Source organism: Podarcis melisellensis (assembly GCF_964234715.1).
Source record: "Podarcis melisellensis genome assembly, chromosome: 11".
In the NCBI taxonomy this organism is placed as follows: domain Eukaryota; kingdom Metazoa; phylum Chordata; class Lepidosauria; order Squamata; family Lacertidae; genus Podarcis; species Podarcis melisellensis.
In genome coordinates, this window is record NC_138543.1 from 20,445,353 (window position 1) to 20,471,091 (window position 25,739).

At 42.8% G+C, this 25,739-nt stretch overlaps 1 long non-coding RNA gene across 1 annotated transcript in view; it reads right to left on the reverse strand.

The window, feature by feature from the left end:
* Positions 1-2,811: 2,811 nt before the first annotated feature.
* The window catches only part of LOC309380783, a 249,884-nt gene continuing 226,956 nt past the window's right edge, over positions 2,812-25,739 (reverse strand). The window contains exon 2 of the long non-coding RNA XR_014173140.1: positions 2,812-3,107. This is a non-coding gene — a long non-coding RNA (uncharacterized lncRNA). The remainder of the gene's footprint in view (positions 3,108-25,739) is intronic.

The window sequence follows — 25,739 nt, forward strand, 5'->3', positions numbered from 1 at the left end:
CGTGGGGGGTGCAGGGGGGGCGGCCACACCGGGCGCAACACCTGGGGGTTAGGGGGCGCAAATCCACGGGTTAGGGGGCGCAAATTACTTGCCTTGCCCCGGGTGCTGACAACCCACGCTACACCACTGCCCCCCGCCTGCTGACCAATGAATATCATGCAAGTAGGACTCCAGTTCCCATCAACCCCAGAAAGCATGGCCAATGGTGAAGGGTAATAGGTGTTATATTATTACAGCCCCGCCCCATAATCGATCACATGACAAAGTGCAAACACACTGATTGAATGGCGATGCCCATCAACTTTGTGGGAGCCTGGCCCCTCAAATATTTCATTGTGGGGGGCCAAAGCCCCCAGGAGTTGACTCCTGTGCAGCTTCTGGAGGGCTGTAGGTTCCCCATCTCTAGTTTATTGACTCAACATATTTCAGAGGGTTTTTCCCCAGAAGGAGAACTGTTTTAGCTCCTCTGCACTATCTCAGAAGAGTCAATAGATGTGAAAGAAGTTGAGCCAATAAGCCGCTCTCTGTGTACCCTTGAAGTCTTTTCTCTTTGGTTCTGCATTTGATCCCTTCCCACTATAACCGGTTTAAGAGAAATAGTTTTTCCTTTATAAATAGATACTGGGAGAAATGCAAATGAATCGTCCAAAGCAAGAGTAACAGATTTGCTAAAAAAAAAATCAAGCAAAGTACTCAAACATTAAACTAAGATGGATAAGGCTGCAAGAACAAATCATTCTCCGTGTACTTTAAACTCTCCTCTCTTAGTTCAAAAACGTAATTTAAAACTGTTACTAATTCTGAAATCTCACGTCACACTGACTGCAAAGAAATTTAGATGTGAATACTCAGTCTAGGCTACGAGAGCACCGTTAATCTTATTTGTGATTGTTTACTTAGGCACAGTATATACAGAGATTACGTCAGTGAAATAATATTTCTGATGACCTTTAACTTTTAAATACTAAAATTAATGTATTTATAAAACTCCTAGTTAGAACCCAAAACACTGAAATATGTCAAATTTTGTAAGACACGTTGTCTTAAAAAAAACCCCACTTAACTAGTTTACTGAGTGTTTTGTTCCCAAACCATGCATTATATACACAAGAGAGAGAACTGGTAGAAAGTCATTTTAATCTGATTTGTTTTAAACTCTGATAAACTTTAAATTGGTCAGGCTTTCCTTATATATCTTTCTGGCAAGAAAATCATATAAACTGTTTCCCCTATACCTGATTGCCTGATTAGTCACAAGCGTTGGGGGTTCCTCAGGCCAGTATAAATTATAATGAGCAACCTCGCAGTTATATACTGATTTCTTCCTTCAGATAAGCAGATTCTAAGGAATGTTCTTAGATATCTGACCCACATTTTCCTAATTAGAAGTTTCATAATCTGTGTAACAATCTTACTGACATGAAGCCAGCAATTTGAAATCTAGTGTGATATAATGGATTGAGTGCTAGATTGCAATGCATGAGCCCTGAGTTCAAATCCTCACTCAATTAATGAACTCACTTGGCGATCTTGGGCCAGTTGTTCAGCTTACTCTATATTATAGGATTGCTGTGAGGATGGGGAGAGGACAGAGAAGCATGCATGAGGTCCTTAGATCTTCTGAGGTCCTGAGAGAAGAGTAGGATTAAAATAAACTTTATTTGAATAAGCTGTTCCTTTAGACTTTGAAATGGCCTGCTTGTTGATGGAGAATGATATGCTGTTTATTTAATTACACTTTATTTGATACACATGATAATGATATACACTTGATATATAGGTATAGGTCCCTGACATTATAGTTCACTGCAGAAATATTTCTTTGGTTTAAATATATGCCAATTTAAAGGTGAGCAGAAAGAGAAAGAATTTATGGCTTTGTGGGCACTCAGATAGAATGCCTGTGTTGCTCTACTTTTAAAGCTATAACAATTAAACAATTCAACTTGGGCTTATGCTTCAAGGCTCTGAAGCTTCAAATCTGACAGAGAAGGCCAAACATTTTGTGGTCAGCTGACTATGTATGGACCATGATGTCTGCAAACCAACAGAGGTCCTCAGAACACTAGAAAACCCCAGAGGAGCGCATGCAGCAAGTTCAGAAGCACAGCTAGAAATTAACAAAGATGAACGGAATGCACCAAATTCGGCTGCAGAGCCACCACCAGCTTTCTTGCTGTAATCCTGCAAAATCCTGCCACTGTCTCTAGGAAAAAAAGGCTCGGCATTTTGGATAGTAGCACAAGAATGAGCTTTCTCAACATTCAGACTGATTTCATGCACACCTGGGAAGCTACTTTGCCAGGCTGATAGCAAGTCTGCCAGTGCTGTATGATCAACATGGCAGCACCCAGGGCTGGCCGGCCAAGGAGGCGGCGAGGGAGTCACCTCAGGTGACAGATTTGGGCTCCTTCTCCTCAAGCACACCACCCTGCCCGCCCCCTACCTGCCTCCTCCATACACGGAGGAGGAGGTGGGGCAGCGGCAGCGGGGGGCACCCTGTTGAGAATTCTGTTCCACCTTAAGGAACAGGCATGTGGAATTGTTGCGTGTCACATGTCTGTTTACATTCCAGCACAGTATGCTGGGAAGTTCCGTTTGTGTATAGCTTTTGCTTTTGCTGTTCTCTCTGAGACGAGATGAGAGAGAGATGACATGTTTCTTTGTTCTGATTTATGTTTAATAAATCTGGAGCTGTAGCCTGACTTACGCCTCATGGGAGCCCCCAGTCGTCTCAGGGACTATTGACCCCACTAATCCGCTGCCACCAACTAGGTCCTCCCTGGTAAAATCACTTCAGTCTCAGTCAGGTTCTCAAATTAACAAAGAAGAGTGTATTTTATTTCAGACATAAAACAAAACTTTTACAGCATTCCAAACGGTGTTCCTCTTTACTTTCTTAATTTTCTGTTCCTCTCTCTTATCTCTGCTACCTCCCCACACTCAAGGACCAACTGCCCTAACTGTCTCTCTATTACCAACTGCCTTTCCCAACCAGCCAACCCATGCAATCCAACCAACTACCCACCCACAACTCCCAACGAACTCCTCCCAGAACTAGTTTTATAGACCCACTGGCTCCACCCCCCGGGTCCTGTCTGTGCAACCTATTCAACTATTTCCCCTCCAGCACTCTCTCATATATGCTAACATCACACCTACTTCTGTGTGCAAACCACACTCTACTAATTGCGTGCCCTGGCTTTTGAAGTTCGGGTCGTTGATTTACGTTGGAGCACGGGCCGATGGAAGGAGATGGCACATCTGAGGTTTATCAGCTGGCCTCTCGGCCCTCTGCATGTCGACACACCCATGGCAGGCGAGGCGGTGGCAGGGCATTTTGCCTCAAGCAGCCAGATGTCCTGGGCTGGCCCTGGAAGCTACTCTAGACCTGCCACCAAGGATAGCCCATAGACATATTTTCACTGGTGCTGACGTCTGACCGTATAGCCTCAACTTGTAAAACTCATTGAACATTAACAAAACATCTTCTGCCTGCTGCAATGCAACCTTTGTCCTTTAGCTGAAGTGTTGCCAATAAACTGCTAGTGTGATGAATGAAGCCCATTCAAAGGAAAGGAGAGAAATACCCAGCCTCTGCTCAATTGTTTTTCACATGTGATGACATCCTCTGGGTCAGGGAAGCAGCATCTGCCAGTGTGGTGTAATGGTTAAGAGCGGTAGCCTTGTAATCTGGGGAACCAGGTTCACGTCTCCGCTCCTCCACATGCAGCTGCTGGGTGACCTTGGGCCAGTCACACTTCTGTGAAGTCTCTCAGCCCCACTCACCTCACAGAGTGTTTGTTGTGGGGGAGGAAGGGAAAGGAGAATGTTAGCCGCTTTGAGACTCCTTCGGGTAGCGATAAAGTGGGATATCAAATCCAAACTCCTCCTCCTCCTCCTCTTCTTCTTTTTCTTCTTTTCCTCCAGATGTTAGCATTCTAAGAAGAGGCCGGCTAGATCAGGTCAAAGGCCTATGTAGTGCAGCATCCTCTTTTCACAGTGGCCAACCAGAAACTGGTATTCAGAGGTGTATTGCCTCCAACAGTGGAAGATTGCCATTGTGGCTCGTAGCTCTTGATAGCCTTTTCCTTATCCAAGTTGGTGGTGGCCATCACTACGTATTGAAGGAGCAAATTCCGTAGTTTAACCGTCTGTCTGTCCTGAATCTTCCAACACTCCACTTCATTGGAAGTTCCTGAGTCATGGCAGATGACAGGCCCTTCTTGCTCTGGCGAGTGAATGAGGTGACAATGAGGCTTTCACAGTTTGTGAGGCATATTAGCCTAGAGGAGGCCTAGGGAGTGTTTGGCCTTCCAGATGTTGTTGGACTCCAACTCCTATCAGCCCCAGCAAGTGTGGTCAATGGTCAGGGATGGTGGGAGTTGTAGTTCAACAACAACCAGAGGGTCACAGATCCCTTATCTTTGCTTTTGGCTAACCTGGCACAAAAAGACTTGTGAACGTCTTGTCACCTTATTCAGTTGTCAGAGCAAGGAGGGTGGGTCAGTTATCCTGCCACTCCAGCAAATGACACCATCACTATATATATATATATATATATATATATATATATATATATATATATATATGCTTTCGTAGATTTTCACGGGTACAGGAATGCAGGTTTTGGTGTCCTCGGGTGTCTTCCCGTGTAAAAGTTGGGGTGTCTAGGCGACGTTTCGACGAGGTCTCACTCGTCATCTTCAGGCTGGTGCTTTCGGCTTCTTGTTACTGGAACAGAGCAGGATCTCAGTGTTTGAGTTCCTATAAATACTGTTGAGGGGGTGTGGTGTATAGCCTCCAATGTTCTGGGCAGAGAGGAAGTTCCCAGGCTAGTGTGCCTTTTCTTCTTTTGTTCCTTAATTACTTGAGGGATATCTTGAGTGATTTCTTGAGTGATATCCTGAGTACCACTTAGGTGGGTCATTAGGTGTGGATTAGTTGCTAAAGTCTTTGTGTCTTGACCTCTTGAACTTTGTGGCACAGGCCACAAAACCACAGCTCGCCCCTATACACGAAGCCAAGCCAGAGCACAACTAAGTGCAGTACAGCCATCTTCTCAGAAAAACTCTTCACAAAGTTCAAGAGGTCAAGACACAAAGACTTTAGCAACTAATCCACACCTAATGACCCACCTAAGTGGTACTCAGGATATCACTCAAGAAATCACTCAAGATATCCCTCAAGTAATTAAGGAACAAAAGAAGAAAAGGCACACTAGCCTGGGAACTTCCTCTCTGCCCAGAACATTGGAGGCTATACACCACACCCCCTCAACAGTATTTATAGGAACTCAAACACTGAGATCCTGCTCTGTTCCAGTAACAAGAAGCCGAAAGCACCAGCCTGAAGATGACGAGTGAGACCTCGTCGAAACGTCGCCTAGACACCCCAACTTTTACACAGGAAGACACCCGAGGACACCAAAACCTGCATATATATATATATATATATATATAGTTTTTAACATATCATTTTCAACAGTAATTAAACATACTTTTACATCTTATTCAATTTTTTTTGACTTCCATCAATCCTGTCTGAAAAATTTCCAATCTAATCTCTTAGTATGCATTTCTTATCTTCCCTATTACATTTCATACTCATAACCAATATCTCTATCTTTTTCTACTTTGTAACACTTCGTATATTTCTCCTTACAAAACTTCTTGCCGTCCTACTAGGGTCATTTGTTGATTACAGTTGCTCTTCAAATAATTCATATACTTCTTCCAATCTTCTGTAAATCTCTGGTCCAGCAGGTTTCGAATCCTTCCTGTCATTTTGTCCAATTCTGCATAGTCCATTAATTTCATCTGCCATTCTACTTTCATTGGAATTTCTTCTTGTTTCCATTTCTGGGCTAACAATACTCTTACCGCAGTTGTTGCATATAAAAACAATTTAACATCTTGCCTATTAATGTCTTGACCTATAATACCAAGTAAAAATGCTTCTTCTTTTTTTAAAAAAATATGTATATTTCAACATCTTTTTCATCTCATTATATATCATTTCCCAGAAGTTCTCAAATGACACCATCACTTTTGCTCTGAAAAAGGTAATGGATCTGCTATCCCCAATGTCCCCATTCACTATACTGTTGAAGTCTGGGAATATGCAGAAGACAGCTGGGTGGAGACAGCCACTTAATACTTTTTCATCCAGTTGCCAATCTGGAGAGAGAGAGAGAGAGAGAGAGAGAGAGAGAGGGAGGGAGAGAGAGAGAGAGAATTGTATACAAAAGAGCTATGTGATCAGGATCACACACAACGGTAGAGGCATGTTTTGCATGGAGAAAGTCCCAGATTTAATTCCAGGCAACTCTAGTTAAAAGGCTTGATAGGAAGTGATAGGAAATCTTCAAGAACCACTGAAAGCCGGAGTAGATTATGCAGGGTTAGATGGCAGAGAGCCTGGCCTGGTTTTAGACAGCTTCTATGTTCTGATGTCCATGGTTGTGTTGTTCACAAATGTTCCATGACCACTAGAAAAGAGAGCTCTTAAGGAAGTCATTCCCATCCCTCTTCAGATTTATGTGAAATAGTCACACTCAAATCCTTTTAAGATACTGCTCCTTCTGCATTAGGAAATGAATAACTGGTCTCCATTCTTGCTTGGATTTTCTTTTTTTTAAAAAAAATAGTGTTCTTATGATCTACAGCCTACTCAGATGAACTGAGTAACAGAAACATTCCTTAAGCACGGATTGTTACAATGCTGGTTCCAGAGTGCTTGTTCCAAACAGTTAAGATGACACACAAGACACACTTAAAAGATAATGACATAAAGTAGTATTTTCTTCCAGTTCATCAGAGAATTCTCTCTTTTTTTGTAACCTTCTTCCTGTCTCCATGGTAACTGCTCTAATAATGTGTACCTGTATTTTTATTTCCAGCAATTTACATTAAATTTGGTAGGCACAGATTTGCCGAGCTGATTAGACATATTTTGCAAGTGCATCTTAAAGGGTGATGGTGGGGAACTTTGCCTGTTTATTGATGCTAGGAAAACTCCATCCATCCACCCTTTCCCTGCTGCCATTCCTGTGTTGTTGTTGTTGTTGTTGTGAGGTAGGTTCCTCATCTCTCTTCAGAAGGGCATGCATGCGTACTGGAGTTCAAAGCAATACTTTACTTTTACAAAAGAAACCGAGAATGCTTTCCCCTAATACCAATCAGTTTGTTTGAGTGAAGACTAAGAAGGCAGTCCAATAGCTAATTGCCTAAGATGAAAACTTATTATCCACACCACAACGTTTGCAATAAGTCACCTGAACTGGAGTGGTGGTGATCATAGCAATCAACTGCTAGGGACCAAGGTCCCATCGCCCACCCCTAACATATTTGAGGGGTTGCCCCCCAAGCTGATGGGCATTGCCATTCAAATGGGGTGCACACCGTCATGTGATCAATTATGTGTGGCGGAGCTTATCTGTCCCCCCCAATACTTTATTCAAGTTGGCACCCCTAGTGGTGATAGACAAAAAGGCAACCCAGGGCGGATCTACACTCATGGTTTTTAACATTAAGGAAAGATTAAGGAATGGTTTGGATTATGTATATGGACACATGACGTCCTACTTTTATCATTCATAATACGTTCTTAAAATGTGACACCAGAGGGGGCAGCAGAGCAATCAGCAGCAGGGAGACAGTGTTTTGACGGTGGGGGAGGTAAAAAATGTTTTAATTAACAAGTATGCTCTGTGATGTTTTAGAATGACATGTTCTAATATCGTTCTAATAATGTTAATGTTTATTATTATTATTATTATTATTATTGGGACATGGGTGGTGCTGTGGGTTAAACCACAGAGCCTAGGACTTGCCGATCAGAAGGTCGGCGGTTCGAATCCCCGTGACGGGGTGAGCTCCCGTTGCTCGGTCCCTGCTCCTGCCAACCTAGCAGCTCGAAAGCACGTCAAAGTGCAAGTAGATAAATAGGTACCCCTCTGGCGGGAAGGTAAACGGCGTTTCCGTGCACTGCTCTGGTTTGCCAGAAGCGGCTTAGTCATGCTGGTCACATGACCCGGAAGCCGTACACCAGCTCCCTCGGCCAATAAAATGAGATGAGCTCCGCAACCCCAGAGTCGGCCACGACTGGACCTAATGGTCAGGGGTCCCTTTACCTTTACCTAATAATAATTTATTTATACCCCGCCCATCTGGCTGGGCTTCCCCAGCCACTCTGGGTGGCTTCCAACAAAATATTGAAATACAGTAATGCACCAAACACCAAAAGCTTCCCTAAACAGGACTGCCTTCAGATGTCTTCTAAAAGTCTGGTAGTTGTTGTTCTCCATGACATCTGGTGGGAGGGCGTTCAACAGGGCAGGTACCACTACCGAGAAGGCCTTTTGCCTGGTTCCCTGTAACTTGGCTTCTCACAGTGAGGGAACTGCCAGAAGACCCTCAGCAATGGACCTCAGTGTCCGGGCAGAACAATGGGGATGGAGATGTTAAACAGGTTAAGCAGGAGACGTTAAACACTGGCCCTTGTCCTTTTGCAAGGGGACATATCATTGTATTCTTGTGCTACCCTGAAGACCATTGCATTGATGCTGTGAGCTCCTCCTTCAGCACACAGGAATTGACAGGTAGGCTGCAATCTTACGAACACTTAATTTAAGCGCTAATCTATTTTCTATGGCATCAGGGGGGCACATTTCTGAGAGTAGACAAGTTGAAGGTGAAAAGCTGCATTTTTATTCTTTTCATTTCAGTTTTGAATCACTTCCCGTGAAACACCCCAAAGCATTTAAGGATTAAAAAACACACAATTCAAACACCAAAAATAAAAACATATAAGAAACAGTTTCAAGTCCATTACAGATGCAGAATGGGATACAAAAATCTCTTCTTAGAACTATGTAAATTATACAGTTTAATTGTGCTTCAGATTTTTTGTTCCCTAGTTTTGCATGATATGTATTCATATAGCCAACCAGGCCAGTGCTAGCACTGATGTCACTCTCTTATGTCTTTTCCAATTAGAGGAAAAACCTTTCAGTGTTTTAATTAAATTTTGTTCCATTCAGAAAATGCATGTTTTCTTTCCAACTGTTGGGTTCCCTCCTCCCTGATGAATAGAAAGCCTTGCCAGAATATATTTTAATTATTCCCATGGCACTTTGTCAAGAGCTTTTTGGCTAATTAAAGTTTCAATAATGTAGCCTCTTCGGAACATAAGAATTGCCTGCTGGTCCAGGCCAAGAATCAATTTAACCGAACCTGCTGCCTCCAACTGTGGCCAAGCAGCAAACAGGCAGAGTGTGAAGATGGCAACCTTCCTCTTTTTGATCTTTGATCTTGTTCTTGGCAATCATAAAGATGGATTTTCCATTATTAAACTGTCACATGACTATCACACTAAAAGACACTGGTAGATCTCTCTCCCATTCATCTGCCTAACCCTTCTTGAAAAGCCATCTAGGCATCTTATTGTGGCCATCTCTTCCAATCAGTTAATTGTGCCCATTGCGAACCCTTTTGCACATCCCAAATAGGGCTGGGCAATATCAGATTGATGCTTTTGAATTATGGTGCTGGAAGAGACTCTTGAGAGTCCCATGGACTGCAAGAAGATCAAACCTATGCATTCTGAAGGAAATCAGCCCTGAGTGCTCACTGGAAGGACAGATCGTGAAGTTGAGGCTCCAATACTTGGGCCACCTCATGAGAAGAGAAGACTCCCTGGAAAAGACCCTGATGTTGGGAAAGATGGAGGGCACAAGGAGAAGGGGACGACAGAGCACGAGATGGTTGGACAGTGTTCTCAAAGCTACCAGAATGAGTTTGACTAAACTGCGGGAGGCAGTGGAAGACAGGAGTGCCTGGCGTGCTCTGGTCCATGGGGTCACGAAGAGTCAGACACGACTAAATGACTAAACAGCAACACAATATCAGATTATCAACAACGTGATGTATCACCAGCTAAACATTGTGATACAGTGGTACCTCAGGTTACATACGCTTCAGGTTACAGACGCTTCAGGTTACAGACTCCGCTAACCCAGAAATAGTACCTCAGGTTAAGAACTTTGCTTCAGGATGAGAACAGAAATTGTGCTCTGGCGGCGCGGCAGCAGTAGGAGGCCCCATTAGCTAAAGTGGTGCTTCAGGTTAAGAACAGTTTCAAGTAAAGAACAGACCTCCAGAACGAGTTAAGTACTTAACCTGAGGTACCACTGTATAGTGATGCATCATGATGTTGAAAAGGAAGGAGCACTGACCCTGGCCCCTATGAGGCACTGGGAGGAAGGAGGCAGCCTGCACACTTGGTTGGAGAAGGAAGTTAAGGTGCTGGCCAGCTGGACAGCCCCATCTACCATATTGTCAGGCGGCAGTGCATCCAATCCCCATGGATGGCCAGGAATGGATAAGACAAAGAAAAGTTCTTACCAACTGTTTTTTATTCAATATTCACAGAGAGAGGCTTGGAAATGCATCCTCTTGAAATAATCACATTGCCCCAAGTCAGTCTCCACCCCCTCCCTCCCTCCCTTCATGTGTCATCACCAAGGGTGCTGAAAAGTGCCTTCTGCCTCTGAGCTCTCTGCTCTCCTACTTTCAAGGCTCGCCGAGTTCTGTGGGAGAGTCTGGAATGCTTTCTAGAGACATTGTGTCTGTCAGCTGCCCCCCTCTGGTGTTTCTTCCTCCTCCTCTCCCATTATTTCCCAGCTTCCCCCCTCATCTGCCTCTGAGATGTGATCTCTTACTGTTGTAATTCTGAACTGTCTTTTTCTCTGGAAGGGTCAGACTGGGAACATGGTCTCCAACATTCCTCCCCTGCCCAGTCACTGACAGATATATTGCCACGTCAAAATGCCATCAAGATCAGATAAATAGAAAATCCTTGGAAGTAACAAATAGGCCTGGGGTAGAATAAGGATACATGGTAGTAAACATTAAGGATTAGAAGATTAATAAAGGAGAAGAGATTAGCAAATGAAAGGAGTTAATATTATTAGAAATATGAACTTGGAGAACTGTTATAAATGTGATATAATGAAATTCAGTTAGAGGGGATTCGAGGAAGTCAGTTATCAATGTCATGAGAATTAGGTATTAGAAGAAATAATTTCTTTTTGTGTTTAATTTTATTGTATTGTAGTGTGCTTTTTGTTGTGTGCTTTGTGTTTCTTTGCTATATCATTTTGTGATAAATAATAATAATAATAATAATAATAATAATAATAATAATAAATTTTATTTATATCCCGCCCTCCCCAGCCGAAGCTGGACTCGGGGCGGCTAACAACAATCAAAATAGTCCAACATTTTAAAAACATTCATTATAAAATTAATTAAAATCAAATGTAGAAAATCAATAAAAATTTTGAAAAATAAATAAATGCCATCAGGATCTGACTCTCAAACCAGTCCTGGACGATGTATCCCAAACCTACACAGCTGATAAATCCCATGGGATGATGATAAGTCCTAGTGTTCGGAGAGAGGGAGAGACGGGGTAAGAATACTTTTTCCTATTTCCTCCCTCCATATCATTTATAATTTTATAAGCCACTATCATGTCTTCCAATGTAGATATAGATATGTTAATAAAGTATAAATTGCCATATGCTTAAATTTTTCTTTCTGGGGGAGAAACTTGGTTTAGATGAGAAGCTACCTAATTCACTCTTCCTGAAAAAACACACAAACCAAAATGCAGCTATTCTTCAAAATTTGCAGCTCTCCCAATTTTTGCGGTGCAATTCTCTAACCTAAAAACACTTACGATTTTTCTTTTAAAAAATGTATTTATTTGACAGACGTTATATACCACTTGATTGTAACAAAACCTCTAAGTGGTTAAAAAAAAAGAAAATTATAAATAAAAACAGTTAAAAACAGTAGTTAAAACATTAAAAGATCAGTAAAATCAGCACTAACATAAATATATATTAAAACATATCAACATCTGCATGTCTGGGTAGACTTACCTGAACAACAATGTTGTGAACAAGTGCTGAAAAGGCACCTGCCTGATATCAATAGACAGGGACTTCCAAAATTCAGAATAAGTATTACTTGGCACCTGTAACACTGCGCATTCTGCAGATCAAAGTGGTCAGTGTGGTGCACATTTTATCTTTATATATTGGCATTGCAGCACTTTTTTATTTTTAAACAAGCACGAATAATTAAATGGATTATCAACTCCTTGCAAGCACAGCTCAGACAGGGACATTGTTATGTGCTAGGTCTTCCATTAACAGACCTTTTGGCAATTGATCTTTTCTCTTAATAGAGACATTAGGGCAGCATTTTACATTGACAGCAATGGACCAGAACTATCTCATAAAAAATTCTCTCTTGGCAGTGAGCATATTCAAACTCTTCGAAATGCACACCACAACCATCAAAGGGCCTTGACAGTACCACTAATGAAAACTAATATTGACATCACTTATTTAAAAGGAGGCATGATTACAGCACATAATGCGCAGATGCACTCTTCCTGCCAGAAGATTCACACATATAAAACCCACAAAGGTCTATAAATCCATAAGCTCAACCATACAATCCCTGCATAGCTGCAGGTATTTGGTTCTAGGATAGGATTCTTATTAAAGAAAACCACTGTGCACAATGCAAGGCCCACGTTGGGCAAAAAATTCCTGCATCGCAGGGAGTTGGACTAAGTGACCCTCATGGTCCTGTCCAGTGATGCAATCCTATGATTCGAACACTAGATAGACACAAATTGAGCACCAGCTTGGCTGAATAGGTTAACCATCAGTACACTGCTCAAATCTATTAATTAATCAGTGCCTGGCATTGTGATGTTGAACCTTGCCAGCCCCAACTTAATGGGGGTGTCTTTGCCACACCCTAACTCCCCTGAGTAGAAGAGTTGGGTTGGTATTGTCCGGGGGAAGAGTAGACAACAACTCGAAGGGCCCAGGTGGGCCAGTAATCATCATCACCATCAACCTTTTTATTCGACCGTCAGTCAGAAAAAAGTACATTTGTCAATACACAGTTAAAACATCCAGGAAGATTTTAGAACTTAGCCAACACTAAAATGGGCTAAACAGATAGCCCCATATCAATACAGTCAATTATAGTCTTGCGACGCTTAAAAGCTAAAAAAAGAAATTTGGCCACCAAGGAAGGTATAGCTCTAGTGACATTATTCAGCAAGTGTAAAACCTGGTTTTCTCCGGGTAGGAAGCTAAATTGACATAGGAGTGGGTCTATAAAATTTTGTCTAAGCTCTGCATAAGAAGGGCAAGTCAAGAGAATGTGTTCGGTGGACTCAGGTGGGCCAGTAATGTAAAGATAGTTAGCCTGGCTTAAATAACTGGCTCCACCCCATACTTTCTACTTTGCACAATTCCTCTCTCCCTATGCTTTGCTAGTTACCTATTTCCATGAGCTGAGCATGATTCCCCCCCCCCCCCCGGGAGAGCCCTGTATTGACCTCAGGATTCTCCTTACTTCATTCTGCTGGGAGTTCTGTGTTCTGGAGTGCCCTTTTTGATTGGTTTAATGGGCTGTCAGTCCAGGCAGGAAAGCGAATCACAAGATGCGATTCATGTCAAGTTGCATGAAAGGAGAGTCCAGCTAAACACCAGGAAGAACTTTCTGACAGTAAGGGCTGCTCGACAGTGGAAGGTGGACTCGCCTTCCTTGGAGGTTTGTAAGCAGAGGCTGGATGGCCAACTGTCATGGATGCTTTAGCTGATATTCCTGCATTGCAGGAGGCTGGACCAGATTGACCCTTGAAGTCCGTTCCAACTTTACAATTCTATGATTCTACGTGGTGTGGCAATATCTGTGGCATTACTGGGCTGGGGCACTCTTGGGTCACCCAGTGCCAGCTTGGCTTTGAGACCCCGGGGTGCCCATTTAAGATTGGCCTGCACATCTGGGGGTGAACACCGGACAGGCTGGGCTGTAGTATGCTGGTTAAGTTCCTTATCCAAGGCTCTCACTGTAAGGAGAAACAATTTCTTTCAATCGTTTGCAGCAGTGCCATAGGATGAGTCTGTGGGTGAGGAAGCTGATTCCCCCTGTTTTAGGGAACTTTCCCACCCAGACTATGTCTCTCTCTCTCCCCCCCCCCCCCCCCGTTAATCTGTTTGATTTGAGCTACTCTAATACGTTATAAGTTGAATAAATATAACAATTTCCCCCATCGTTATGGTGTCCTGAGTCGTCTTTGAGTGTGATGGCAAGATGCTAATATTTGCTTTAATATTTGCTTTCAGCAACATAACAGCACTCTTTCACCTTTATCTTATTTATTTATTCATTACATTTCTATTCCATCTTTACTCGAAGGAGCTCAAGGTGGCCTACATGGTTCTCCTTCCCCACCATAGCTGAGAGAGGTTTTGACCTCTGGTTTCCCAGGTCCTAGTCCAACACAGTAACCACTACACCTCGTTGTCTCTCCTTTAAACTGCAGTGTGTGAAACAGCTCTGAGAATGAGAATCTAAGGGGCTCAGTGCATATAAAACGATCAGAAGTGAGATGCAGAGCTACAAAAGAAAGAAAGAAAGAAAGAAAGAAAGAAAGAAAGAAAGAAAGAAAGAAAGAAAGAAAGAAAGAAAGACAAATCCAGTCAGCATAATATCTGCTGCAATCACGATTCTTGGCTACAATCACATCTCAAATTATGCTGAACTTTTAGGATCATGTAGTATGGCATTCATGTCACTTTGCGTATTTTGCCATTGTTTTCTGTTCCTTTCCTGTTTTGAATAGCATCCATATTCAGCTACAAAGGACAGAAACAGACAAGTTTGTTGGCAGAATTGAGGAACAAATGAAGAGGGAAAGGAAGCTGGGAGCTTAGATTTTTATATAACGATAAATTACAAAGACTGATGTGATTGCAGACTATAGTGTTTCGGTTTTTTTAAATGGGAAAAAAATCAAATACAGCATGCTTACCATGGCAACCTTTTGAATACACAGTTCACATTCTTCTGAGCTTCAAAGATACATTGCACTTGTTCAAGAGACTCCCACACACCCCTTTGCAATGTGACATTAACATTTTGCTAACACACACACACCTCTCAATTTTCTGGTATCCTGCCTTTAAAATTCTCTCTGTCTTCTTCCTTCTGATGCATATCTTGGAGCATGATATATGGGTGCACACCACTGCAATCTGTGTACATTATGCATGCTGCATTTATTTATTTAATTGCACTTATATGCCACCTTCTCCCCTGGACGTTGAAGGTGGCAAACATGCTTCTCTTCCTAGCCATATTATTGTCACAACAGCCCTGTAAAGCATGTTAGGTTAGAGATCAGTGACTGTCTGAAGGTCACCTAGTGAGTTGTACCCCTTACTTCTCCCTCCTTCTCAGCCTGGACCTTAGGGCAGTCTGGTCTCACCCCATCTGTATTTTCCATGGGCTGGGTATCTTCCTCCCATCTTGGACTAGCTCAGTGTTTCCCAAACTTGGGTCTCTAGCTGTTTTGGGACTGCAGTTCCCACTGTCCCTAGCTAGCAGGACCAGTGGTCAAGGATGATGGGGGTTGTAGTCCAACAAGAGCTGGAGACCTAAGTTTGGGAAACCTGAGACTAGCTCAAGAAGGAGACCTGGAGAAGAGGAAGTGTTGAAGAAGAAACCATGCCTCCCATGGGTCTTCCTCATGGCCCGTCCTTCCACTCTAGGCATGGTGTGTATGCATGAGAAAGATCCAAACACATTTACCTCCATTTATTTAAGATAGGTTGATGCTCCACTTCTTCCCCATCACTTGGCCATCACTTGGCTCTCAAGGAGTCAACAGGGCCCTCCCACCAGCCCAGTGTTTCCCAAACTCGGGTCTCCAGCTGTTTTTGGACTCCAGCTTCCATCATCCTTGACCACTGGTCCTGTGAGCTAGGGATGATGGGAGTTGTAGTCCCCAAACAGCTGGAGACCCAAGTTTGGGAATCACTGTGCTAGCCCTTGACTTCTATTCCCAAGTGCTCACATTCTCATCCAACTAGACAGATGGGCACCACCTTCTAGTCTCCCTGTGAATCATGCAGATGGTGGCACAACAGCTCTGCCCACACTGGCCCCTCAGGAAATTGCCAGAGTACCCAGATGGTCTATCGACTATTGTTTATTTTCCCAGTGCAGAAAGGCTACCACCTCCTTTGATTATATATCATATGAGTAGTTCTGGATTGTGGTATAATTCCAAGAGAAAAGTGTGTGTGTGTGTGTGTGTGTGTATTATCATTTGGAAAGGCTCACAATGGATGCCTGACATCATGAGTATTTTCCAGGAGAAGACAAGAACTAAACTGAAATATCTCCTGGCAATTTTAATACAGTACTCTGTGACTGGGAGTTCCCAGCAAGCTGCAGTGAGCCATGCAAAAATGGAAGCCTTCCAACTTCATCTTGGCTGAATGTCATGCATTTGGCAGAATGCTAGGACAGGGAGAGCCCTGCTTTTTGCTGTTCCGGCTCTCAGGTTTCAAAAGCTCAATGGGCCACAGACATTTGCTCCCCATTGGAGCCTCTCCACTGACACACTGTCTGCACACTGACTGCTGGCGGCACTTAACAAAAAAACAGAGTGAGTGGTGGGGAGAAGCAAAGGTCGCTGGTGGTCAGGCAAAGGGAGGAAAATAAGGGTCTTAGAAGATAAACCTCACAGCAGCTAAAATGCCCACTGCTCTTTCAAATTAAAAAAGGAGTCTCAACAGGACTGGCTCTACTATTAGGCAGAGTGGATACAACCGCCTCAGGTAACAGATGTTCAAGGGTGGCAGCAGCTCCTACCTGTCCCCCTAAGCCCCCAAAACCTTGAAGGTATGACCACAAGGGAGAGAGAATTCACGAAGCTGTTTCATTCCCCTTTCCTCCCTTTTGACTTTGAACTTCTAGACAGAAGTATAGATTCAAGCACCATAAACCAGAGAGATATAAATAGACTGAAAACAATTCAACACCCTACAAATGTCTAATGTCTTGACATGGGAATTTTTGCAAAAGCAACACAAAGAAACTTGCAATATCCTATGACAGCAGTGCCTCATTGTTGTTTGATAATTGCCTTTCACATATGTCCCAAGACAATATAACAAGAAAATCCATTGTTATTTTCTTGTTATTTATATAAGGTAAAAAGGTAAAGGTAAAGGACCCCTGGATGGTTAAGTCCAGTCAAAGACATCGATGGGGTGTGGCCCTCATCTCAATTTTCAGGCCAAGGGAGTTGGCATTTGTCCATAGACAGCTTTCCGGGTCATGTGGCCAGCATGGCTAAACCGCTATTGGCACATGGAGGACGGTGACAGAAGCCAGTCATTGAAATGCCATTTACCTTCCTGCTGCAACGGTACCTATTTATCTAGTTGTGCTTTTGAACTGCTAGGTTGGGAGAAGCTGGGACAGAGCAACGGGAGCTCACCCCGTCATGCAGATTCGAACTACCAACCTTCCGATCAGCAAGCTCAAGAAGCTCCATGGTCTAGACCACAGCGCCACCTGCTCCCTTGTTATTTACCATGTTATTTATATACCGCCCATCTGATTGGGTTGCCCCAGCCACTCTGGGCAGCTCCCAACAAAATATTAAAAGAAGAAAGTTACAAAACTACACACACACACACACACCCCAGAGGAAGAATTTTAAAAGCAATACAGAATGGACACTTCTAGCAGAGACTTCTTCATCAGATGGGAAAACTTGGTCAGCTTCTTCCATTTCAGCTGAGATGTTGCTAGCCAGCTGAGATATTTCCCTAACAATTCCCCACCTGCCCTTTTGGTCAATTTCCTTTTTTGCCCAGCATATGGGCAGAACTATGCTACTGAATCCAGACGACGTGCTCCGATCTTTGAGGTGGCGTATGCCAGTCGAGGCAGCTCAAAGCAAAGCGAGTGCGACTTCGTACGTCATGTTTTGTATTGGGAACTTGCCGCTTGCTCATCGCCACGGCTGTGGCTAACCGGTTGTATTTGTTCCTTACCGAGTGATTAAGTTTTTCCACCTCTCATCTGTACTCCCCCCCCCCCCAGGATGACATCAGAAACATTTGGCACTTTCTTTGAAAACAGGATGGCTCCATTGCCAAGAGAGGACTAAAATCACATGCCCGGGTTGACAAATGCGGAAATAATAAACAGGAGGGAGGGAAGGAAAGAACAGCAGGAATGTAAAGGCTCCGCATATGTAGCGTTGGAAAAGATGCTAGGGCTTTACTCTCTCTGCCTGACGTATAGGGGTGGTGGGAGGTAAAAAAATATCATTTCGGAAAAAGTCCTTCTGAGTAGCAAGAAGAAGGATTGAAACACTGGGAGTTCTTTCTCAAGACTTGGAAACAGGCAGGACAATAACGAAGTCTCGTTGCCCCTGAAGCAGTAGCAGAATTCTATTTGCTACTTGGCATCATGGCCAAAATTAGCAACTCCTGTCCCACTTACTTCATGGGAGGCTGATTTGTATTATCCAAAAGCAGTGACTGCTGGGCAATAAGACAGAACAACTACTTGATTAGCCTCAGGCAGTCACTCCCAATTTCCTCCACCATCACCCTCGGCATGTAGTAAGAAAGCCCCGCCAGACACCGTGAAGCACAGAGAGGTGATGGGTGCTAGGGGAGGCTCCCTATTTTCTAGTGATGGCAGCCTCTTTTCACTTCTGTAACTGGCAGGATATATTTGCACCAAATGCCCTATTTTGTATTTTTAAAAAAGAAAAACAGCAGAGAAACAGAGGGAACTTGGGTGCATGCAAGCTGGGATTAGAGCGAGGCAATATGAATATTATTAATAAGTATTATTATTTTATAACATTATGAATCGCCTTTCACCTAAGCCCTCAAGGCAATTTACAAGCATATTTAAAAATAAAATAGGTTTAATACAATACAACAAGCAGCAATTAATTTGAGAGTCCTGATCGTTAAACCATTCTGTAAATTGTAGCTCTGGATAGAGCAGGCTTTCTCAACCTCGGCCCTCCAGATGTTTTGAGACTACAATTCCCATCATCCCTGACCACTGGTCCTGCTAGCTGGGGATCATGGGAGTTGTAGGCCAAAAACATCTGGAGGGCAGAGGTTGAGGAAGCCTGGGAAAGAGAATAGGGGTCTCCTAACAATTCTCAGACCCTTTCACAAACTACAGCTTCCAGAATTCTTTGGGGGCCATGACTGTTTAATGTGGTATCAAAGCACTTTAAATGTATGGTGTGAATATGGCCTTCATTTGCCCCTCTCTGGTCTTAGTTTCTAAAGTGGGCCCATGTCTGTTTGATTGAAAAACTCCACATTTCTGCTCTCTGTGGTCACATGGTTACTTAGGATGTGCTAAAGGAGCCCAGGCTGAATGTGGAATCTTGTAAATCCCATAGGTACATCCTGGGGTCATTCTGTGATTTACAAGTCTCTGTATCCACGGGAAAGGTTGCCCATGTAATGATATCCACCAGGTTAAAAATAAAACCACATAGATATTGTTACATCTGAACTTGGTTTGGGAGGCAAGCTGGGACCTGTTAAGCCTATCACATGTTTGCTGTTACTTAAACTGATTGTGTAGATGGGCTCTGGTAATTTAATTTGGAGTGTGGGGGACTCATAGTGCTGATGTCTCAGCATATGGAAGTCTTTGGCTAGAGCTGGTTCTTGCTGTGAGGTGCTGCAAACCTCACTCCTTCTGTGGGTGATATGAGTTGAATAGTTACATGCAGTGCAGGCAAAATTTAAGGAGGTAAGGCAGCTAAGCTGGTGAGCACATTGTGTTTGAACTGGAAGATGTGTGTGTTTGAGTTGGTGATGAAGAATCTAGCTGCTCTATTTCCTTAGCTAGTTTTGCTCAATAACATGGTCTAGGCCTAGTTACAGGTAGATAGCCGTGTTGGTCTGCCGTAGTCGAAACAAAATAAAAAAATCCCTTCCAGTAGCACCTTAGAGACCAACTAAGTTTGTTATTGGTATGAGCTTTCGTGTGTATCTGAAGAAGTATGCATGCACACGAAAGCTCATACCAAGAACAAACTTAGTTGGTCTCTAAGGTGCTACTGGAAGGATTTTATTTTTATTTTTTGTATTGGCTAGGCCATCTTTGATGACCTTTAACCTCCAGGTTTTTGGGGTGCCTTGGGTGCAAGATGCTCTTAGAATAACAGAATCATAGAATTGTAGAGTTGGAAGTGACTATGAGGGTCATTGAATCCAACCCTCTGTAATGCAGGAATATTTTGCCCAACATGGGGCTCAAACCCACAACCCTGCGATTAAGAGTCTCACGCTCTATCAACTGATTGGGCCCACTTTTTCCTTGCCACTGCCTATTTGCTTCCCTTCTTCCTCTGGTTGTGACTTGCCCAAGCGGAGAGGACTAGGCCGGAGGGAAGACTTTGCTGTTCCTCAATCCTGACATGACTCACCGGACAGAATTTGAGATGAGAGAGAATTGGATTCATATCCTAGCCAGCAATGAGTTTACAGCATAACTTAAGTAAAGCCATTAGCTTTCAGACATTTCACAGGAAAAAAAAATAGCAACCTGTTGTTCTATGAGTGTTGCCAATTGGAGCAACCAGAGACATCACATGCACGGGCTACAATTCCCTCTATGAGACACAAAACTTTGCACACGCAGTGGCATTATTTTCTGCACATAAGATGTTTTGGTTCTTCTGGAAAAGGAGAAGCCCTTTTTGTTCGTGCTACTATTAGTTGGTCCATACCGTATAGACTATAGAATCGGGGAAGTGTAATTTATTCCGAAAGCAGAGTGCGATGCCACCCACCTCAGCTTTCTTCAGCATACATAATCCAAATATCAACAAACATGCAGCGCATTGTGAAATAAAACAGTTCTGGAAATAATTACTTTTGGCACACTCCTTTCAGAGTGAAGTACTTTTAAAGTTCCCTGGATTTCAATGGGAAAGATGAAGCACATACATTGCTCTCCTACTGAAATCAATGGACTTAAAGGTTATGAGAGGGATGGATGAGTGCTATTGGACCATGACCCTCTCTGAATGTTGGACTTATCAGCGGAGAACAGTAGAAGGCACTGTGAAACATGACAGGTTTGATAAGATCTGGTTCCCTTTTGTAAGCTACATGAGCAGCTCCTCATCTACTTGAACTGCACCATATGGCAATATGGAGAGGTTACTCAGATATGAATCTGTGTGCATTGTGTTGCTTAGTTATCATTGTGTTGTAACAGGAAAATCTTGCTCACATTTGTATGAACATTACCTTTTACATCACATTGCAACTGTGTTTGGTTTGAATTGCTTTTGTTAAAAACAACACCACCTTTAATAAATACATTTGGGGGAATGCTAAATTTTGACTGGTTCTTGCCTGGTGCTATAGATTCTTAGATGCCTGATGATGATGATAGTAGTAGTAGTAGTAGTAGTAATAATAATAATAATAATAATAATAATAATAATAATAATAGTGTGAATAGCCCTTTACAGAGTATAAGAGGTCAAGAACATGTTCCAAGCATCATATAATCTAAATTTGAGCACAGAGGAAACATAGAAAGGGGAGGGATATAAAAGTAAAGGTAAACAGGAGAGGAACGTGAAATAGATTTAATTATATGTGCTTAGGCTTAGTAACAAGGCATGGAAATGCTTCATATAAACAGTGAGTTTTGAGGAGAGATTAATTATCTTGTTTTACTAACTGTAGTAATAGCAATAATAACAGATTCTCCAATTACTTTTCATCCCATGAAATTAATTTGCAAACTTACTGACACACAAGAATTTTATGTGAGCTATCTTTTTGGTAGAGAGTCAACGTGTAATGGCAACGCACACACAACACAGCTAAGAACTTGGCAGTGGTTATTCTTTTCTATTTATGCCCCTGTTATTTATATTTGAAAGATTCCCTGGTGGCCCACAGAGAGGGGAAGCAGTGGAGAGCAGATGAGTCATTTGCATTGTAAACTAATCTTTGCTCTCAAGACAAAATGTCAAGGGCTGTTGCGCCCATCAGGGATGTGGCTGGCACTTGACTCCCTTACTCTACTACCCCGGAGGCATTCCTCCTAGCAACTGCACTGTGTGGTAAATGAGCACAGCCGATAATAAATATCAATAGAATTGATAGGAGTGGTCTTAGTAACCAGGTGATGGGCTCAGAGGCCGATAAATCTGCTATTAGGCATCTGTGGGTGGCACATTGTTTGGGACTGGCAAAGCAAGTCTCGGCAGCTCAAGCCCTGACATTAAGCCGTATTCACAGCTGCAATTCCTGGATGATTTTGTTTCAGAGTCTGGCCTGCACATTGGCTCGGGTTTCATGGTGATTTTAAGAAGCTTCTACAGACAGCTGCTGCAAACCTTGAGTTTCAGGCATCCGCTGATTCTCTCGCTCTCTGGCAGAACTCTTAACCCTCTATATAACTGGAAGAGCACCAACCTCTCATTGCCAGAGTATGATTTGAGGCCTAATGGAAATCAATTGAATTTCACTTCTCGCTGACGTTGTGGCTGATTATATTGTGGCTAATTTAAGGTCCCATTCGTTCAGGTGAGCAAGTTCCTTGTTGCTTTCAAGGAAGTACCCTGCAATTCACGAGGCAGATCGATTTCCTTGCCTCAAAGAACTATTGTTTTCTGATGGAGCATTTTGACACTGTCTGCTGACCAAAGACAATTCCATCTGAAAGCCAGTGAAAATGCCATTACAGATTCATGCCATTTCTTTAAAGGAGGTTAATTGAAAACATTCCGGTGTGGCTTTAATTAAATGTAAGCAATCCTATTGATCAAGGGGGAAATGAGCGGTGGTGTGTACTTAATAGTAAAGCTTTCAAGCTGAATAAAATGAACTTCTGTGGTTTTATTTTTTGCGGGTTTGTCCTCCACACCCACTCACCCTCCCCACCCTCCTCAAGAATCTCTCATTACTACAGGTGAAATTCAGTGTAACTGTATGTTGAATATTTCCTCTGCACAAGAACATCAGCTTGTCAGGCAAAAGGATTCCCCCTATCTTCCCTTCCTCTGTGTGCTGTTTTCGGGATTCTCCTTAAATGCACCCCCTTTTTTTTTTTGGAGGGATGCAGAGGGAGGTGAAGCGGAAAAGCCCCATTGCAGAAGCCCTTGCACAGGGCTACTGCTGACAGGGTTTGCCAAGTTTTCCTGCCTCTTCCATAATACTAGACTTCAGGACCATCCAATGCAGCTGAATGAGGACCTGGCTATTTATGGCTACCAGCTGTGTTAGCTCTGCTCTGCCTCCAGTGTAAGAGTCAACATGGCTCTGAAAGCCAATTGCAGAGAGTCACGAATGAGGACAGTGTTGTTGCACTCAAGACTTGCTGGCTGGCTTTCCGTAGACACCTGGTTGGCTGCTGTGAGAGCAGACCTCTGGAATAGATGGGCCTTTGGTCTGATCCAGCAGGGATCTTTTAGATGTCCTAATGTTCTAACGACTTTAAGAACACAACTACACAGAGAGTGGTACTGTCCCAATTTTTTGCTTCATGGATGTGGGTGGGCACCCTTTGCTTTCGTCACCTACCTGCTCCTTCTTAACTACTGCAAAAATGTAAATATTTGCAGTGCTATAAAGTGGGCAGGGAGTGGCAACTTTGCAGTCGAGCAAGACCAGTTAAGAGTGAGAGAATACAAAGGGGGGGAATAAAAGAAATGCCAATTCCCTTCCCAGATCCTTTCACAACATCCTGTTGGTCCCCAGAAATCAGAGAGGGTGCCAGAAGCTGTGCTAGGAGATGAGCAGAGAAGACGTTTTCTGAAAAGGAAATCCTTCACTTGCTCCCAAGATGTGCCGTGATACAAGTCATTATTTCAGTGATGGGGGAACATGTGACTCTCCAGGCCTTGTTCCAGATCCCATCATCCTTGACAACTGGTCACATTGGCTGGGGCTAATGGAGCCCATCAACACTGAGAGAGCCATGGGTTCCCTGTCCCTACATGCTTTATTTTTGCATCCTCTCTGGCATACTATGATTAAGAAGAATTCGGAAGGACCATGGTGGGATATCCAGCTGGGTGAAGTGCTTTCTCCCCCACCTTCCACCATCAACGCTCTTTACCCCTGGCACCTCCACCATCCATTTTTTTGTCATGGAAACATTGGCTGCCTTGAAAGACAGTTGATTTGTTCTTTTATGCATAACCTTGTCAGCAGATAAAGAAAACATTTCTTTTCAAGAGCTCTCATAGGTGGTTAGCTGAGATATTTTCTGTTTTATTTATTGGAATGCTTAGCAACCTAGCTTCCCGCATTTGCCATTGTACTCAACCCACTTCTTAGAAAAAACAGCAATGTTCTTCTGTTTCTTAAATTCTCATAATTACGATTCCCTCTGCATTAGGTGGACTTTTGACTTAGATTTGAACCTACTTAGTGAAGATTCATTTAAACATACTCTTTTCACCTTAATTAACTGGTTGTTTTTTTAAAAAAATGTGCATTCCTGTTTTAAAAATAGCAAGTAGCAATCCAAAACCAGGTTTTGAAATGTACAGAGAAACTTCAAAACAGAATATTTTAAAACCAGTGATAGATTGTTAGCCTACCGCATATCTATGCATTTGTGCTAAAACAGGGGGATTTGTATACAATTCAGAATCACAAGGATCTGTTGTTGTTTTAAAACTAAATTTCTAGTCTGCTTGAATATAGAAAAGAGCATTTGGAAACATGAGGAAAGTGCTGACAAAAGCTCAGAATTGGTGGTAGCTGCTAAGGACTTTCAGAATTGTGGGGTGAGGCTTCTGTGCTCAACTTCAAATGAATCTTTATAACGGTGGTACACAAATCTGAAGGATTTATGCTGAAAGTTGCCTTGGCACATAGCATGAAATGAATGGTGAAGGGGCAGCTTGCCAAAATACGGTTCAATGGCACACACCTGTCTGACTGTAAGGTATTACAGATCCAGTCATCAAATTACTCACCAAGGTCTCGCTATTCACTTTCATCATAGTTTGAGGAGAAAAAAAATGAAGGCCCACAAAAATAAGACATTTGCAAATAGGTAGTGAAAGCAGTTATGCCATTTCTCACAAGCTGCTTGTCATGTTGCTGTTTGTATAGCTGAAATCTACCTCCATTACTATCAGGGTGAAATACTGTTCCTTCTGATATGAAAAGAAAGGAAGGAAAAAGGTTTTTCTCACAATACAGTAAGATATATAAAAATCTTAATGGCAAAGAATGGCAAAGAGAAGAAGGAAAAACATGGGGAAATGGCTAGTTGGAGATGCAGGACTAGGAGCAGTGAGTCCGGGCCATTAGGGAATGGGGTGTAGAAAGGAGAACTAACGACAAGACAAACAGCTTCGGGGTCAAAGGACCACAACATGTCAGTAGGTTTTGGCATAGGCATTGGGTGTGTAATCCTGAATCACCCAACCCAGCTGCTGGATTATGTCAGTGTTTGTAAAAAAAAAAAAAAAGGTTCTGACCTCCCTTTGTCACCTCAGCCTGGTCCTCGGACCATTGTTGGCATAAAAGAGTCCACGAAAAAAGTATCCTTGCAGAGTACTTTCTGCTTTTATTCTTAAAAGTCTTTCTGCAAAAGCGACTCACCAACTGTACACACATCAACACTACCAGCTTTCACTTAAAGAAACAGCAGCCAATTTTTAGCCGTTACAGATTATTATTCTTTCAGGCTTGACCCTGGGTTTTAGGATCACCCTGTAACATGAATCAATTCTGGGTAATCCCTCCCGGATGCCATCCTGGGGAGTTCTGTGGCCTGTTAACCCCCATCTGGCCATTCAGACAG